This window comes from Lissotriton vulgaris, chromosome 3_1 (genome assembly GCF_964263255.1).
Source record: "Lissotriton vulgaris chromosome 3_1, aLisVul1.2, whole genome shotgun sequence".
Lineage (NCBI taxonomy): Eukaryota > Metazoa > Chordata > Amphibia > Caudata > Salamandridae > Lissotriton > Lissotriton vulgaris.
Window position 1 is genome coordinate 782945616 of NC_141689.1, and position 18062 is coordinate 782963677.

Genomic DNA, 18062 nt, shown 5'->3' on the forward strand with positions numbered 1-18062 from the left:
GCACACTGTCCTAAACGCGCCACATTCTCGTACATGGTGGACTACTCGGGACTCACACAAAATTCGTGAGTCGCATTCTAGGTCGTTTGTCAATAAAGTTAAGTTGACACAATGAGACTCTCCTCTTAAAGATATTGCCGCTGCTAGATCAGTCATGATCATGAGGCCAGTCAAAAATAAAATACAGGATGGAGAATACAAAGAGTGCATATCCCAAGATCGTGTGACCCACCCGGGTGGTAAATACATAGACCAAACAATCCCAAAGGACACTTGTCAGGATTGTGCACACATATTCATTACTCCACGATGGACTCAAAAAGTCGAACCTCTTCCTTCGGTATTGGCAAGTGCCAGAAAAAGCATATGTTGTCCCATAATCAAAATGGGAAACACAAATGGAAGAGGAGATATGAAAGGAAACGGAAGGGGGAGGGAGACTTGCAAAGCAACCCACTGGAGAACAGGTATCCAAAGTGTACTATCACAGCACACAATAAGGAACAAAATAGAAGTATTGCCATGTAGTCCATTAAGAAAAAAAGCATATTTTACTCCCCTTCCTTTCCTGGAAGTTTTGGGGGGATTCGTCATGCGGGGGCCGAGAAAAAAAGTGGGGTCCCAAAACGTGTTTTCCCCATGTTAATTTCCACAGGACGAATAGACAAGGCTACAGCGAACCGCTGAATGGAATTACACCAAGCTTTGCAAAATTATATATATTTTCTATATTTGGTGGTTTTTACGAAAATTAGGTTAAAAAACACATATATATCTATATGCGCACTTCCAGCGCTCACGGGTACGCGTACCGGGGAGCGCACCCGGCGCGCCACGGAAGTGCGCGAGCGGAAAGCTGATTGGCTCTCGGGTGTCTGTCAACATTCTAAACAGTCCGGAGAGTCTGCCATCTGTGTCTCGGTAGAATCGAGACACAAGAGGTGAAAATAAAAAGGAGGAAATGATTATAAGGGGGCAGGGCAGACACCCCCTGACCCCCTAGATTTTTTGAGGGGGGCCTAGAAGGACCCTGTGGTGCAAAAAAACTATATATTTTTTTTTAAAAATTTGCGCGGTAATCGCTGGGTGCGTTTCCATGTTCGCTTACAGGTACGCGTACTCTGAGCGTACCACGGGTAAAACCGGAAAAAAATAATTTGGGGCCTGGGGGGTCCTTGTGGGACCCCCTGAGCAGGCCATGGGAGTTAGGGGGCTTCTATCCTGCCCCCTTTATGTGTTTTGCACCTTTGTTTCACTGCTTTCTTGTGCCTTGGTTCTACTGAGGCACAAGATGGCTGCCAACACTTCCTGGTTTGGAGTGTTGACAGACAGTGGAAGCCAATCAGCATGCCTTTCACAGGAAAGCAGCATGCTCATTGGCTGTCAATACTTCTAACCAGGAAGTGCTGGCATTCATTTTGTGCTAGGTAGACCGAGGCACAAAAGAAGCAGAAAAACAATCGTGTAGAATGCAAAAAGGGGGCAGGGTAGAAAGATCCTGACCCCCTAGGGCTGCTCAGGTGGTCCCACAAGGATATTAACATATTTAAGCATTATCCGCTTATAGAATTAGCATTTAAAAAACCTTGCGAATTCCCTGAAAAAAACATAGGTTTCAGGCCTTATATAGTTAGGAATTAGCATTAAAAAAACCTTGCAAATTCACTGAAAAAACCATAGGTTTCAGGCCTTATATAGTTAGGAATTAGCATTTAAAAACCATTGAAATTGCTCCTATATAGTTAGTTGTACTAACTATATTTCGCGTACCCACAATCCACTGCTGATGATGTCACATATTAGATCATTCATGACATGGTCAGTGACATCACTGATGACATCTCAAATGACATCACTGATGACATCATCCACGTGACAATCACATACACCTTTTCATACACTAGTAACATCTTTCTTCACTCTTTGTAAAATACAGAGTATCATATTTTAATCCATTGTCACAGCAATACCTAAAAACCCACTCAGTGATTCATAGATGTATACACACATCTAATCCCTTACCTGTAGATTCACTCATACATGCTGTCAATGAACAATAGAACACTATCAAAAATACTTAAACACCTATATCAACATTACACACCTGCAAACATCCTATTCACATATGAAGTCATCCTACTCACTTATGCAAACAATGGATCATACTTACATATTTACTTAGCTACACACTTATACAAACACAACTTCATCTATTCATTTAGATAGTAAGTCATACTTAGTGAATTATATAATCATTATTACAAGTATACATATCCATACAGTCACTCCCACAATCATTGAGTCTTATGTATACTTATTTATATACAACAACTGACATTGAGAAATATATTTGCTCATCACCACACCCATAAAGATATTCACTCACCTAAACAACTGTTAGAACATGTAGTTTTACCTTCATATATCTAGTGAATCAAGTATTCACACATCTTTGGACAGTCACACATCCCCCTCCGAACCACACACACTTTCACTCTCCCATACAAATACTCAGTTAACTAATCAATAACTAATACAGAGTTTCACATAGCTAGTAACCAACTGTAGAACCAGTGTACACAACAACTGACAAAGTGATACAGATATTCACACAGTTTAGTCACTATCCACTATATTTAGTGAAATATAATAAATTGGTCAAGAAAACAGTCAATTACACTGCTTACTAAATCCTCCATCCAAATATTTATTTATATATATCTACTCATTCTTCAATGCAAATTGCTATATATATATAATGCATATTTAAATACCGAAGCAAACCACATTCACTGGATGATGTCATCAGTGATGTCATCAGTGATGTCATTTGAGATGTCATCAGCGATGTAACTGACCATGTCATGAATGATCTAATATGTGACATCATCAGCAGTGGATTGCGGGTGCGCGAAATATAGTTAATACAACTGACTACATAGGAGCAATTTCAATGGTTTTTTAAATGCTAATTCCTAACTATATAAGGCTTGAAACCTATGTTTTTTTCAGTGAAAAAAAAAAAAATATATATATATATATATGTATATATATATATATATATATATTCACTGAAAAAAACATTGGTTATAGACCATATATAGTTAGGGATTAGCCTTTTCAAAACCTTATTTTACTCACACAAAACCATTGAAATTTCATATATAGTTAGTTCCACTAACTATATATCGCGCACCCGCAATCCACTGCTGATGATGTCACATATTACATCATTCATGACATGGTTAGTGACATCACTGATGACATCACTGATGACATCTCAAATGACATCACTGATGACATCACTGATGACAACATCCAGTGACTGTATGTTTCTGTAAAGTTAAAATATGTCTTACATATTGAAGAATGAGTGGATGTATAAGTGTCTGGATGAAGGATTTAGTAGGTGCATGACTGACTGTATGAGTGAGTGATTAAATGTGTCTCACTGAGTGCATGGGTTAGTGACTAAACTGTTTTAATTTGTGCATCATTATATCTGTTGTTCTACAAACTGCTGCATATGTTGATCAGTAGCTATATGAGTAACTGTATGGGTTATTCATTGGTTGTCCAAGTATTTGTATGGGAAACTGAGTGTGTGTGTATGGGTGGCTGGGAGGTGTGTGACTCTGTACATAGATGTGTGAGTAGTTGATTCACTATATGTATGGGTTCAAAAGTGCATGTGGAAACAGCTGTATGGGCGGTTGACTGTGCATGAGTGTATTAGTGAGTGAATGGATATCTCAGTGCTACATGTCAAAGTAAGTACATATGTAAAACACAGTACATGTGAGAGTTGACATATATAAATAACTGGGCATAAGAGCCAGTGAATGTGTGAGTGGCTGTATGGATCATTGTGAACATGTATCAGGGATTGTATAAGAGAGTAAAGTAAATATGTGTTAGTATATGTTTGAATAAGTAAGGTGTGTATAACTGTATAGTTGAGAAAATGGAGGTGTGATTGATTTTTTGCATAACTGACTAGGTGTGTGAGTAACTCCATGGATGAGTGACAGTCTGTGACTGTCTGTTTACACTGATTGTATCTAAGGTTATATTAGAGTCTGAAGAGGTTCATGGTATTATCACATGAATGATATCATCAGTGATGTGATCAGTCATGTCAAATGAGATGTTATCAGTGATTTTATCAGTGATGTCATTTGAGATGTCATCAGTGATGTCATTTGAGATGTCATCAGTGATGTCATTTGAGATGTCATCAGTGATGTCATCAGTGATGTCACTAACCATGTCATGAATGATGTAATATGTGACATCATCAGCAGTGGATTGCGGGTGCGCGATATATAGTTAGTGGAACTAACTATATATGAAATTTCAATGGTTTTGTGTGAGTAAAATAAGGTTTTGAAAAGGCTAATCCCTAACTATATATGGTCTATAACCAATGGTTTTTTCAGTGAATTTTCAAGGTTTTGTAAATGCAAATTCCTAACTATATATGGCCTATAACCTATGGTTTTTTCAGTGAATTTCATTGGTTTTTTAATAGCAAATATCAAAAGCTGTAAAATGTCAAGTACGTGATAGGTAAAAACTTTTTCGTGTTTATGCACGCTGATGTGCTTTGAACGCTGCCCCCCTCCCCTCTTTTCTCTTAGTAGTACTCTCTCTTTGCAGATAGTGAAGAGTAGTTAACGCAGGCCTTTACCCCCGTTGTAATCCGTTGTGCCTGCTTGTCTCTCCATTTGATTGATTGTTATCCAAGCATTTACTGTTTTACAATTGATTCTCTTTGGTTCATTCTCTATTTACAAACAAGCACAAAGTCGCAATACTCTGTTTAGTCTTTGCAGATAGTGAAAAATCTTGAAAAATTGTGTAAAAAAATAAAATTAATCGAGCAAAATCAGTAGGCCACTAATTGGATCTCTTTTTGACCTCGCTAAAATAGAAATATTAGGAACAACCCTTCATGAGAAATACGAAAATAGTGAGATGAACTGAGCTCCACACCATGAGGGCTGCAAGACAGCTCGGCTCCGTCACCCACCCCGCCCAAAATAACGACAAACCCTATGCAAATATTAAAAATATAGACAACACACCAGCAAAGAAACAGGGTAAAACTTTTTATTAAATAACTATTTACATAACTATTTTATACTTTTTATTGCCCGATCCGGCTAGCTCAATCGATCGAGCATGAAACTCATGCACTCTGATAGCAAGCGTTGCTACTGATGCTATGCAGACCAAAACTGGTTTTCAGTTTGTACATTTTTCTAGATTTTTCCATCCAAGGTTGGTTGAGTTTGTAGAACGATGGCTTCAGATTTTCAACATACGGTGTGGTGGCGCGGACTGGGAGGGGGCGCTTCGCTCCTGCCCCCTCCCCAAGTAAGATTTTCATACGTGAAAGTACGTTAATGGTTTTGGTCCCTGAGTTGCTTCAATGTCACTGCCATTCTCAAATGGCATAAGTTCTGGATGTTGGGTGCCATAGTTCAGAGTTCTGAGCAGCGCTTGTAACACTGTCTGAAGCTTATTTCCACCTACTGCAGCTTCACTATTCTCAAAGTAAGTGAGTGTCGTTTGTGGACCTGACTGCATTTGAAAACAATGTGATATGGTACCTCCCTAAACCGCTTGACGGAGGCCCCCGAGGGGCGGTGTGATGGCACGGACTCGGAGAAGACGCTTGGCTCCGACCCCCTCCCCAAGTCTTATAGCACCGGTTTAGCCTAAGATCGCCCCCGACATAGGCGGCCGGCTCCCGGGGTCCGGCGGAACTTTTTGCCTTTTGATGACTCTTCTATTCTGGACCTTGTCCCACAATCCGTTTGACCTGAAGACACGCTGTAGTGGGGCGCCCCTTTACCGTTTTAATTGCCATTCCGCCCGCTTTTGCTACACTGTGCCTCTTCCGCCATTCAGCTGTTTACCGCCCGCTCTTGCGACTACTGCGTCTCGCTCACCATGTAGTTGAGTTGCTCCCGCTCTTGCGATGCAACGATAGGCGACTGCCACAGGACTCTCAAAATGGCGGCCGGCTCTTCAGATTTGGGCGTGGTCCACTAAAATGGCCCTGGGACACCTTGGAACTCGGACGCTTCCCTGATAGGGCTTGGGTCCCATTCTCGAAAGCGTCCCCTCAGCCGTGAAGATTCTACAAAAGTCTTGGGGGCCCCCGACTCCCGCAGGCTTCTGGTGGGGAGCGGCTGCCATGTCTGCTCGTGGAATGGCCACGACGGAGCTACGAGATGGTAGTGCTCTCATGCTGACGCCAGCTTTAGTCTGAAACATCCAGAAACACTGTAGACTACCAATTCGATCAGTTCCGGTAGCGCCCCAACATGACCCGGTAGAGAAGAACTTGCCCTCCCCTCTTTAACTGATGGTTCTTGTTGCCTGTCCCCTCTGTTGTCATTTTACAGAACTTTTTGGACTGCTGAAAGGGGTTGTGTTCCGAACGCTGGTTGGTGGAGACATTTTGACTATATTCTTGACCTACGTTGTCGCGTAATGCGTTATATGACACGCCGCGTTAGCGCACCCGGAAGTGATCCGGGGCGCGGCGCGCAGCACGTAACGTAAGCATAACAGGTCATGTGACTTGTTAATAAAACTTTTTATTGGTTCATTTTACTTTTGTTATTTTAATAATGAAAAGCTTGGTCATATGACCTAAAAAATACGCTTTTTATTGATTTCGAACTTTTTTTTTATAACATATATGTTATAATATTCCAGGCTAATGTACTTTCCCGGAAAATTTACAACTGTCCTGCAAGTAAAATATATTCCTTTTTCGAGAAAAAGGGCGTTTCTTCGTTCCATGACGGAGCCGTTGAGTAAAAGAGACTCGGCCTGCTGTCTTAGTCACCGATACGCCTGATTATCAGATTCTTATCGATCACTTTATGTTGCAGGAGTGGAAAACACAACTGCCCTGGACCATTTATCTTTACTGCGTTCCTACATATTATACCTTTTATCCGTCATGTAATTGGACTGCTTTATTTCACTTGCCTTTTACTGATTCGAAAACAGTGACTAAAAGTAAAAACTTTACCAATGTAAATACTACTACCATGTTTTGTTTTAAAAACCTTTATTGTGAAAATGTCAGTATACAAATACGGGCCTATAACCAAGTGGGCCGGCCACGGAGCAAACTGAAATCGTATATGATGAGGAGACATTTACATTATAGAGGAACGTAACGAACGAGCCATTAGGTTGCAAGAACTAAGGTGTCTAACAGTTGCGGAATCGGTGGACGTACATTTTGTAATTAAAATACGACAGGGTCACTTACAAAAAAGTTATCTAGATATACATTTGCGTGTAAGTACCATGGGTGACGTTAATTCGAACTTTCAATAGTACAGTAATCAATAACACATCAGAACTTAATATCAATAGGGATGTCAAAATATTCAATCAATTCTCGTCCCCGCCCGCCATGAGCATCAAAACTGCATTCATATCTCGTGATATCAAGGTTGTTCAACCAGTACACAACAAGGAGTTACGAGTCCCATTTATACCGGCGCCATTTTGGGCGAGGCCGGGCAGGTCCAAGATATAGTCAAAATGTCTCCACCAACCATCGGCCAGACCAGAACCCCTTTCGGCCCTTTATGCTACAAGATGGTGTCTTCCATTCAGAAAATATTGTTGGCATTTTGAAAGGAAAGATAAACAGCCGTTCTCCTAGCGAGTCTCACATTGTTACATTTAGGAAGAATGTTGAAGAGTAATATGTGGAAAATCTGAAGCCATTTTTCTACAAACTCTCAATCAGCCTTGGGTGGAAAAAAAAATCCTGAAGAATGTACAAACTGAAAACCAATTTTTGTCTGTATAGCATCAACAGCAACGCTTGAGTCAGCTTTGTGTCAAGCCGCCATTTTCATTCAATCAATAGCGTCCCCCTGCACACATTCAGGGACCTGGTCGTGTCTTCAGGTGAAACGGATTGTGGGACAAGAAGCAGAAAGGAAAAGGAAAAAAGTTCCGCCGGACCTCGGGAGCCGGCCGCCTATGTCATGGGCGATCTTTGGCCACACCAGGGCAATAGTGAAGCTGCAGCAGGTGCAAATAAGCTTCAGACAGTCTTACAAGCACTGCTCAGAACTCTCAACGATGGCACTCAACATCCAGGACTTGCCATCCGAATCTTGGCGCCTTGTGCTGGTTCCGACCTATTCACACATCGGTCCACTACTGACATCACCTCATAAGCCAACGGGGCACCCCACACCGACTTTCGGCGCAGCATTGTAGGATGGCCACACCAGTGCGGCAACTTGCTGGACACAACCTCGGTGCCATCCGGATCTCGGCACGTTCGAGTCACTGTACCGCAAGAGTGACCGGAACTCAGCTGAACACGCCGTCTTTCGGCGCAGCATTGTAGGATGGCCACACCAGTGCGGCAATTTGCTGGACACCACCTCGGGCAATAGTGAAGCTGCAGCAGGTGCAAATAAGCTTCAGATAGTCTTACAAGCACTGCTCAGAACTCTCAACTATGGCACTCAACATCCAGGACTTGCCATTCGGATCTTGGCGCCTTGTGCTGGTTCCGACCTATTCACACATCGGTCCACTACTGACATCACCTCATAAGCCAACGGGGCACCCCACGCCGACTTTTGGCGCAGCATTGTAGGATGGCCACACCAGTGCGGCAACTTGCTGGACACAACCTCGGTGCCATCCGGATCTCGGCGCGTTCGAGTCACTGTACCGCAAGAGTGACCGAAACTCAGCTGGACACGCCGTCTTTTGGCGCAGCATTGTAGGATGGCCACACCAGTGCGGCAATTTGCTGGACACCACCTCGGTGCCATCCGGATCTCGGCGCGTTGTGCTGCCTTCGGCCTACTGTAGCCGCAAGTGCGGACGCAACTCAGTTGGACGGCAAGTGAAAAGATAAGGGGCGCCGCACTGCAGCCGAGGAGCCTCCATCTTGGGGGAGACGCACAGCTCCCACTGACTGACGCGACCTCACAGGCCAATGGGGCGCCCCACGCCGACTTTCGGCGCAGCATTGTAGGATAGCCACACCAGTGCAGCAACTTGCTGGACACTAACTCGGTGCCATCCGGATCTCGGCGCGTTGTGCTGCCTTCGGCCTATTCGCACATCGGTCCGCTACTGACGCCGCCTCACGTGCCAACGGATTTTCTACGCTTTTTGTAGCCCTATGCCGCATAACAGGTCATGTGACTTGTTTATAAAACTTTTCATTGGTTCATTTTACTTTTGGTTTCCTAAAGATGGAAGGCTTGGTCATATGACCTAAAAATAACACTTTTAATTGGTTTAGAACATTTTTTTTTCCCAAACGATGAAAGCCCCACCTTGTTTCTGGATGATTCAGACTGAAGCTGGCGTCAGCATGAGAGCACCACCATCTCGTGGCTCCGTCGTGGTCATTCCGCGAGCAATCATGGCAGCCGCTCCCCACCGGAAGCCTGCAGGAGTCGAGGCCCCCCAAGACTTTTGTAGAATCTTCACGGCTGAGGGGAGGCTTTCGAGAATGGAGCCCAAGCCCTAGCAGGCAAGCGTCCGAGTTCCAAGGTGTCCCAGGGCCATTTTAGTGGACCAGGCCCAAAACCGAAGAGCCGTCCGCCATTTTAAGAGTCCTGTGGCAGCCGCCTATCACTGCACTGCAAGAGTGGGAGCAACTCAACAACATGGTGAGCGAGACGCTGTAGCCGCAAGAGTGGGCGCAACTCAGCTGGATGGCCGCCACCTGGGGAGGCCCGTTCACGCCGCCTCCCCCACGCCCCCCCCCGGGCCGCCCCACGCCAATTTTCGGAGCAGCATTGTAGGATACCAAAACCAGTGCGGCAGTTTACTGGACATCACCTGGGTGCCATCCACATCTCAGCGCGTTCTGCTGCCTTGGGACTATTCGCACAACAGACCGCTACTGACGAGGCCTCCCTCCGCACCACCCGGGACGCCCCACGCTGTTTTTCTGAGCTGCATTGTAGGATCCCAAAAACCAGTGCGGCACCCAGGTGACATCACCTGGGTGCCGTCCAGAACTCAGCACGTTGTGCTGCCTTGGGACTATTCGCACAAAAGACAGCTTCTGACCATTGTTGCTTTTTTTTGTCAAAAATGTTTAAATGTTTTTACAGTTTTTGTTCCGTTCGTTATATTTAAAAGTTAATAAAGTTTTATAATCCTACTTTGTTGGAGTGTTATATATTTTTAAAAAATCGGGTGAATGGGGCCTTGAATCGGGTTATTGTCATCTGTGGGCTTTGCAAGTGTACTGCTACAGGATCGGACATTTCAAACTCAAATGCACGTTCTTTTTCTTACCTTTCCGAAGCATGGAACGCAATAGCAGGCAGAGAAAGGGTGATGCAAGTGTTGAACACTGCCTGGCCTGGCAAGTTGCTGGCAGTGCCCCCCCCCCGCCCGCTCCTGAAAGAGGACACACACACACCGCCGCCCCGAGTACTTCACAGATCTTTAAAATACCATGCGCTTGTTCATGAGGCTTAAATGGTTTATCACCCCTTCTAGAACCCCTGCATCGACCCTCTGACGTTTCCTGGAAAAATTACCACGTAACACAATACCAAGCCTTGTCAGCTGAAACCCCCGAGGAATCGTGGGGCATATTATCAAGGGGGTTTATCTCCGCTTTTTTGGCTTTAAAAGCCAAGAAAGCGGAGATAAAATTATCTCCCTATTACCAAGCTGTCGCTAACACCAGTTAGTGACAGCTAAAAGGAGATAGCGACCATCTTGGGCCCTGCTTTGCATGTCAGTGATATTTATCACTAATGACATGCAAAGTGGGCGTGCCAAGATGTTAGCGACTGGAAACAGTCCCTAACATCGCTATCTCCTATTACCAACTTTTGGAGATATTCGCGCTAAGCGCGAATATCTCCAAAAGCTAACACCTGACCTGAGCAGTTCTTAGCCATGTTATCCAATGGGAGGTGGATAACATGGCTAAGAGCATTTGCTCGATAATGCATGAATATCGCTGACTTTTCAGCGATATTCATGCATTGCGGCCGTTTTTTTTCGCATTTGCGATAAACCTTGCTAATAGCAAGGTTTATCTGCGATAAAAATCGCCGATGTGCGGCGATAATTTTTGTCTCTAAACAAGTTAGAGACAAAAATTATCGCTAGTTGTTGGTAATATGCCCCCGGGTTTTTGCTTGCAGAAATCGGGAGGCGGGAGACTAGCACTGAAATCAGTAGTCTCACGCCTGAATCGGGAGGGTTGGCATGTCTGGATTCTCTACAGCTGGGGCCATAAACTACATCCGCAGGGCTAGGTGATAGCCTGGGACCGGCCTGGCATCTAAAATGGCTGCCGTGCACGACAAAATTGTGGCATTGGAAAAAAGGCAAGATGGCGCAGACAATGTTTATCAATAAGGATTCATTTATAACAAAATATTTTATCGCACTGACAAATTGGCGGTCAACACTTCCTGATTTCCATCGAATCGAACGTTAACAGACGTCACGCAGCAAAAAAAAAAAAAGCTCACGCACAGCCGCTGGAAGACATATATCAACATATATGAGACTCCTCAGCCACCCTCAGAAAACATAAGGGATTAGGATACGTCTCCCGCACCCCCTTATACCCAGTAATTTAATTAAAACGAAGCACAAAATGGCGAATTCCCGTTTCGCTACCAGTTTGCGGCCCAGTTCGCGGCCCGGGAAGCGCTTCTACCGTGAAAAATATATATATTTTTTATTTTCCCCATGGGACCCTTTAATAACCCCAACAACATTCCTAGGGGGTCAAGAGGGGTATACCTTGCCTCCTTTCATTAAATCCCCCCTTCGTTTTTCACCTCTTCTTCTCTCTCGATCCTACCAAGAGATAAGATGGCGGCCGCTCCGGACTGTTTAGAATGTTGACAGACACCGGGGAGCCAATCAGCTTCGCATCGCAAAGTTCCGTTTCGCGAAAAGTAAGCGGACCGGAGCGCAGCCCGGAGCGCTGTTACAGATATATATCTTGTTTTGAACGTTAATTTCTCAAAATCCACTGGAGCACATATATTGAGACCTAGCAAAGGCACATCGGGCTAACAGTCCCTACAATTTTGCCAAGTTTCGTGCAAATCCATTCAGCCGTTCGAGCTAAAAGTGAGGCCAAAGGCCCTATGGAAATTAACATGGGAAAAACGCGTTTTGGGACCCCCCTTTTTTCTCGGCCCCCCCTTGACGAAACCCCCCCAAATTTTCAGGGGCTGCTCAGAAACAAAATGTGCCATTTTCCTGAAAATTTCAGCCGATTCCGTCCACAAACGCCAAAGTTATTAGACATAGAATTTTCAAAAGTTCCATAGACAAAAAATCCTAACTATATATACCTACTGGCGAGATGCCAGTAGGTAATATAGAGAGAGATAGATATATATATATATGTTTTCTCCAAATTCTCTTTCCAAATTTATGACCAACCAGCAGGTTTTAGTTTTTTCCTGCTAAAGCAAAACATAGAAAAAAACAAAATGTTTTTAAAAAAAGCCCCCAGAAAGTTAGAATTGTAAAAAAAAGGGCCCTTTTAAGAGCTACCATCAGTTATTTTTATCTAACGCATTTATATTATAACCTCCTTTTTAAAATAAAAATGCTATGGTGGGAATTTTTTCCAAGTTTCACAACAATCCCCTGGGAATTACACATTGTGGTCTTTAGCATTATTTTGCTTTAAATATACAATAATAGACAATGTCTATAACAATATCAGCGCCTTGAGACCCTCACAGGTGGGTAGTGCGCTTTACAAGTTCTGTGATTGATTGACTATAATGTCCACAGTATAGGAATTTCAGTGGAACTGTACTGTCAACTAAAATATGCTCCTTCACTGTGAAGGCACTGTCTCTCCGCTGAGACATCTTCCCAATTTGAAAAGGTCATGTAGTAGAGTGTGAGACAGACTGGTCTGTCTGGTTACACGTCTCTCCATTGTGTTGACTGTGCATAGCAAGGTGTGTGGATGCACTAGTTTCTCTACTAAAAGTTCTCTCCAGAGTAGCAAATGTTAGTTGTAAGGAGATTCAAACACGCTCAGCTCTCCAAAGACAATTGGTCTTTGAAGAGGAACTGCAGTCTGTGATGACAGGTGTCTCTTTGATGTTAGCCGTATGTATGTAGTATGTAGTAGACCATAACGAGGGATTGGCCTCTCCACTTAGACGACTGTGTTTAACACTGAATGTTTGTATTATAGTGTGAAAAGGGTGTCTTGTCTTCATTGTGACACAGTGACTAGTATGTGTAGTGGATTCTAGAGAGGGACTTCCCTATCTGCTAACATCTCTCTTTTATTTCAGATGTGTGAGTAGTATAATCTGTACAGGCACTACTCTCTAACCTAAGGTATCTTGTGTGAGGTATGGGTGTATGCTGTAGGGTATAGTAACATGCTTACCTTACTGTTCAGACTGCTTTCAAGAGTAATACCTGTTGATACTACTGTATAGGGAGAGATTAACTTCTCAATAACACTGTTAACTATCAATCAATCAATCAATCAATCAATCACATCAATTGTATAGCGCACTACTCACCCAGGAGGGTCTGAAGGCGCTGGGGGAGGGGAAAGTTACTGCTCGAACAGCCAGGTCTTGAGCTGCTTCCTGAAGGCGAGATGGTCATGGGTTCGCCGAAGGTGGGTGGGGAGGGAGTTCCACGTCTTGGCTGCCACGTAGGAGAAGTATCTTCCTCCGGCGGTGGCTCTGCGGATGCGTGGTACGGTGGCGAGTGCGTGGCCGGTCGATCGAAGCTGGCGGGTGGGCGTGTAGAAGGTCATGCGGTCGTTGAGGTACTTGGGCCCCAGGTCGTGGTGAGCCTTGTGTGCGTGGGTGAGGAGTCTGAACGTGATTCTCTTGCTGACGGGGAGCCAGTGCAGGTCTCTCAGGTGTCCGGTGATGTGGCTGTGTCGGGGGATGTCGAGGATGAGTCAGGCGTAGGCGTTCTGGATGCGTTGGAGTCTTTTTTGAAGTTTTGCTGTGGTTCCGGCGTAGAGGGTGTTCCCGTAGTCCAGTCGGCTGGTGACGAGTGCCTGGGTGACGGTCTTCCTGGTTTCCGTGGGGATCCATCTGAAGATCTTGCGGAGCCTGCGCAGGGTGTTAAAGCATGATGAGGAGATGGCGTTGACTTGTCTAGTCATTGAGAGGGAGGGGTCCAGGATGAGGCCCAGGTTGCGTGCGTGGTCCGTCGGTTTGGGAGCGGTGCCCAGGGCCGGGGGGCACCAGGAGTCGTCCCAGGCGGAGGGTGATGATCCCAGGATGAGGACTTCCATCTTGTCCGAGTTCAGTTTAAGGCGGCTGTTCCTCATCCAGTCGGCGACGTTTTTCATCCCTTCGTGTAGGTTGGCTCTGGCGGTGGTGGGGTCGCTGGTGAGGGAGAGGATGAGCTGGGTGTCGTCGGCGTAGGAGATGATGTTGAGGTTGTGCTGGTGTGCAATGGCTGCGAGGGGGCTCATGTAGACGTTGAAGAGGGTTGGGCTGAGTAAAGATCCTTGTGGTACGCCGCAGATGACTTTGGTGGCCTTGGATCTGAACGGAGGGAGGCGGACTCTCTGGGTTCTTCCGGTGAGGAACGAGATGATCCATTCCAGCGCTTTTTCTCGAATTCCGATGTTGCTGAGGCGCTTCACTAGAGTTCGGTGGCAGACGGTGTCGAATGCCGCAGAGAGGTCCAGGAGGATGAGGGCCACTGTTTTCCCGTTGTCGATCAGGGTTCTGATGTCATCGGTGGCTGCGATCAAGGCGGTCTCGGTTCTGTGGTTGGCCTGAAACCTGGACTGCGAGGGGTCGAGGGATCCGTTCGTCTCGAGGAAGGCGGCCAGCTGTTTGTTGACGGTCTTCTTGATGACTTTGGCCGGAAAAGGAAGGAGCGAGATGGGACGGTAGTTTTTGAGGTCAGTGGGGTCCGCCGTTGGTTTCTTCAGGAGGGCGGTCAGCTTGGCGTGCTTCCAGCTCTCCGGGAAGGTGGCTGTGTGGAAGGAGGAGTTGATGGTGTCTCGGAGATGGGGTGCGATGGTGGCGTCGGCTTTGTTGAAGATGTGGTGTGGGCACGGGTCGGTTGGTGATCCGGAGTGGATGGAGTTCATCGTGCGGGTGGTGTCTTCGGTGCTGATCGGGGTCCAGTTGCAGAGGGTGGTGGTGGCGGGCGTTGGTTCAGTGGTAGGGTGCGTGGTCTGTGCATCGAAGCTGTTGTGTATGTCGGCGATCTTGTGGTGGAAGAACGAGGCGAGTGAGTTGCAGAGGTCTTGTGAGGGAGTGATGTCGTTGTTTCCGGCGCTGGGGTTGGAGAATTCTTTGACGATGCTGAAGAGTTCCTTGCTGTCGTTGGTGTTGTTGTCCAGTCGTTCTTTAAGTGTCGTCTTCTTGGTGGCGCGGATCAGATGATGGTGTTTGCGGATGGGGTGCTTAAGGGTGGTCCTGTTGTCTGTGGTGTGGTCGAGCCGCCAGGCTTTCTCGAGGGTGCGGCAGTTCTTCTTGGATTCCTTGAGTTCGTCGGTGAACCAGGGGGTTTTCTTGCTGCTGTGTCTGCTGGGAGTGTTCTTTAGTGGTGCGAGGTCATCGGCGCAGGCGGTCAGCCACTTGGTGAGGTTGCTGGCTGCTTCGTTGGGGTCCGTTGTGCTGGTGGGAGTGTTCTGGCTGAGGGAGGTGGTGAGCTGCTCGGCGGTGATCTTGCTCCAGCATCGGCGGGGGACCTGTTGCGGGTGGTGGTGGGTCGTAGTTTTTTTGAAGCTGATGTGGACGCAGCTGTGGTCGGTTCAGTGGAGTCCGGTGGCGTGGCTGAAGGAGATGTGCTTGCTGGATGAAAAGACTGGGTCAAGCGTGTGGCCGGCGTAGTGGGTGGGGGTGTTCACTAGTTTCTTGAGTCCGAGGTTGGTGAGGTTGTCCAGCAGGGCGGTGGTGTTTCTGTCATTGTTGTTCTCCAGGTGCAAGTTGAGGTCTCCTAGGAGGATGTAGTTGGCGGAGGGAAGGGCGTGCGGGCTGATGAAGTCTGCGATGTCTTCGCTGAATTGTGTGCGTGGTCCCGGTGGTCTGTAGATGAGGGTGCCGCGGAGGGTGGTCTTGGGGTCAGTGTATATCTGGAAGTGCAGGTGTTCAGCGGCGGTGAAGGTTTCGTCGGAGTTGGTTGAGATGCGGATGGTGTTCTTGTGTACGATGGCGATGCCTCCTCCCGTCTGTTTGAAGCGGTCCTTCTGGGTGATCTTGTATCCGTCCGGGATGGCCATGGCGATGTCGGGCGCTGAGGAGGCGTTCATCCAGGTTTCGGTGAGGAAGGCGACGTCCGGTGCTGTCGTGTCGAGCAGGTCCCAGAGTTCCACGGCGTGCCTGTGGATGGAGCGGGTGTTGAGCAGGATGCACTTCAGGTGGTTGCTGCTGGTGCAGGGCTTGGCGGGGGCCGTGCAGGTCCGGTAGCAGGAGAAATGGCAGGCTTGGCAGGTGAAGGGTCCGTGGGTGCGTCTCGGGGTGGCTCGGTAGCAGGCAGGGTTCCGTCCAGTGTTGAGTGCGTTGAGTGTTGTGGCATCGTAGGTCCGTCGGGTCGTCCTGCTTTGGTGGGGCCAGGGGTCCTGGCACTGGGCACGGTTCAGGCGCGGACGGGCGCAGACAGGCTTACCTTGGCGCACCTTCGTTGCTCAATCGGTGCTCCCGCTGCGCGTGTCCGCTGCGCGGTCGCTCAGGGGGCGTCATAAGTAAGGAGCCGGGAGGGAGGAGCAGCTGGGTGGCGGGAGGGGGGCGGCGAATGGAGTCGCAGGGGGGCGGGGCCGCAGGGAGGCAGCACCGGGAAATCCAAGGGTCTGCGGGCAGCGGGGATCCCAGGAGCTGCGGGCGGCGCTCGAGGGAAACTGCAGGCAGGAGGCGGCAAGGCAAGGCAGGCAGGAGCGGCAGCAGAGGGTGGAGTGACCAAGCCCTGAGGAGAGCTGAGCGGTCAACTAGAAAAATAAATGTGTATAATACAGTGTCAATAGTAGAGTGTAGTGAGACACTGGTCTCGCTTGTAAGGCCTTTGTCTTGTATGATGGGTGTGTCCATTAAGGTGTGTAGAAAGATACATAACTCTTATGACTCTTCTTTTTATTGAATTACGAATGTCTTTACTAGGTTGCAGACAAGAACTGCCATCTATGCAAAGGTTTAACTAGAGGATGACAGCTTTGCTTTGTAGGGTTAAATTGAAGTCTAAAATCATCATTAACATTTCCCTTCAGCGTATTTCAGCTCCTAGTTGAGTGTTAAAACACTCTTTCCTTTCCATTTAGATTTGTAAATGGGGTGATTGATGTGCATAAAAGAGTTTTGGGACGCACAGTTCTCTCCCTTTAGTGAAGGGTTTACATAGTAAACTGTGAAAGGAAGTTTCCTCTCAACTGAAACATCTTCGCTGGCATTATTATCTCTGCTGAAAATACTGCTTAGGGCAATGGGCTTGCGCAAAATGTTATTGTGAGAAAATTACCTCTCTGTAACACCTTTTCACAAAATAACAGACAGGTGCATTAACCTATAGTAAGGAACCTGCCTCTCTGCTAAGACCTGCCTCTTGCATGATGTATGTAATAGGGTCTAGGAGTTATTGCGTTTTTTGCTAATAGTACACCACAGCGTAATGAGTCTTTGAAGTAGGGTGTGATTTATTTTTTAATTACACTGCTGAGATGTCTCCCAAGTGAATGGGCTTCGTGTAGTAAGGGAGTGGCCTGTCAACTAACATCACTGCAGAAGTTAACAATAATGCATCACATTATGTGGAGAGATACTGGAATTTCCAATTACAACTGTGTCTTCGATAGCAATCTGGTACAGTAATGTACACAAATCGTTCGAGTCAATGTCTGTTCTGCTTGAATAGGAAACACATTCATGACACCATGAATATCTTATTCCTTAATTAAAATTCCTTAACTTCCTAATGTATTTAGAACTATAACAAAAGAATTCCAGAGCATCTTGTTGAGAATTCAAAGTGAATTATATAACACCAGTACAGTGAAACCCTACCATATCCTATGTGCCATCACTTTATGTCTTATATAA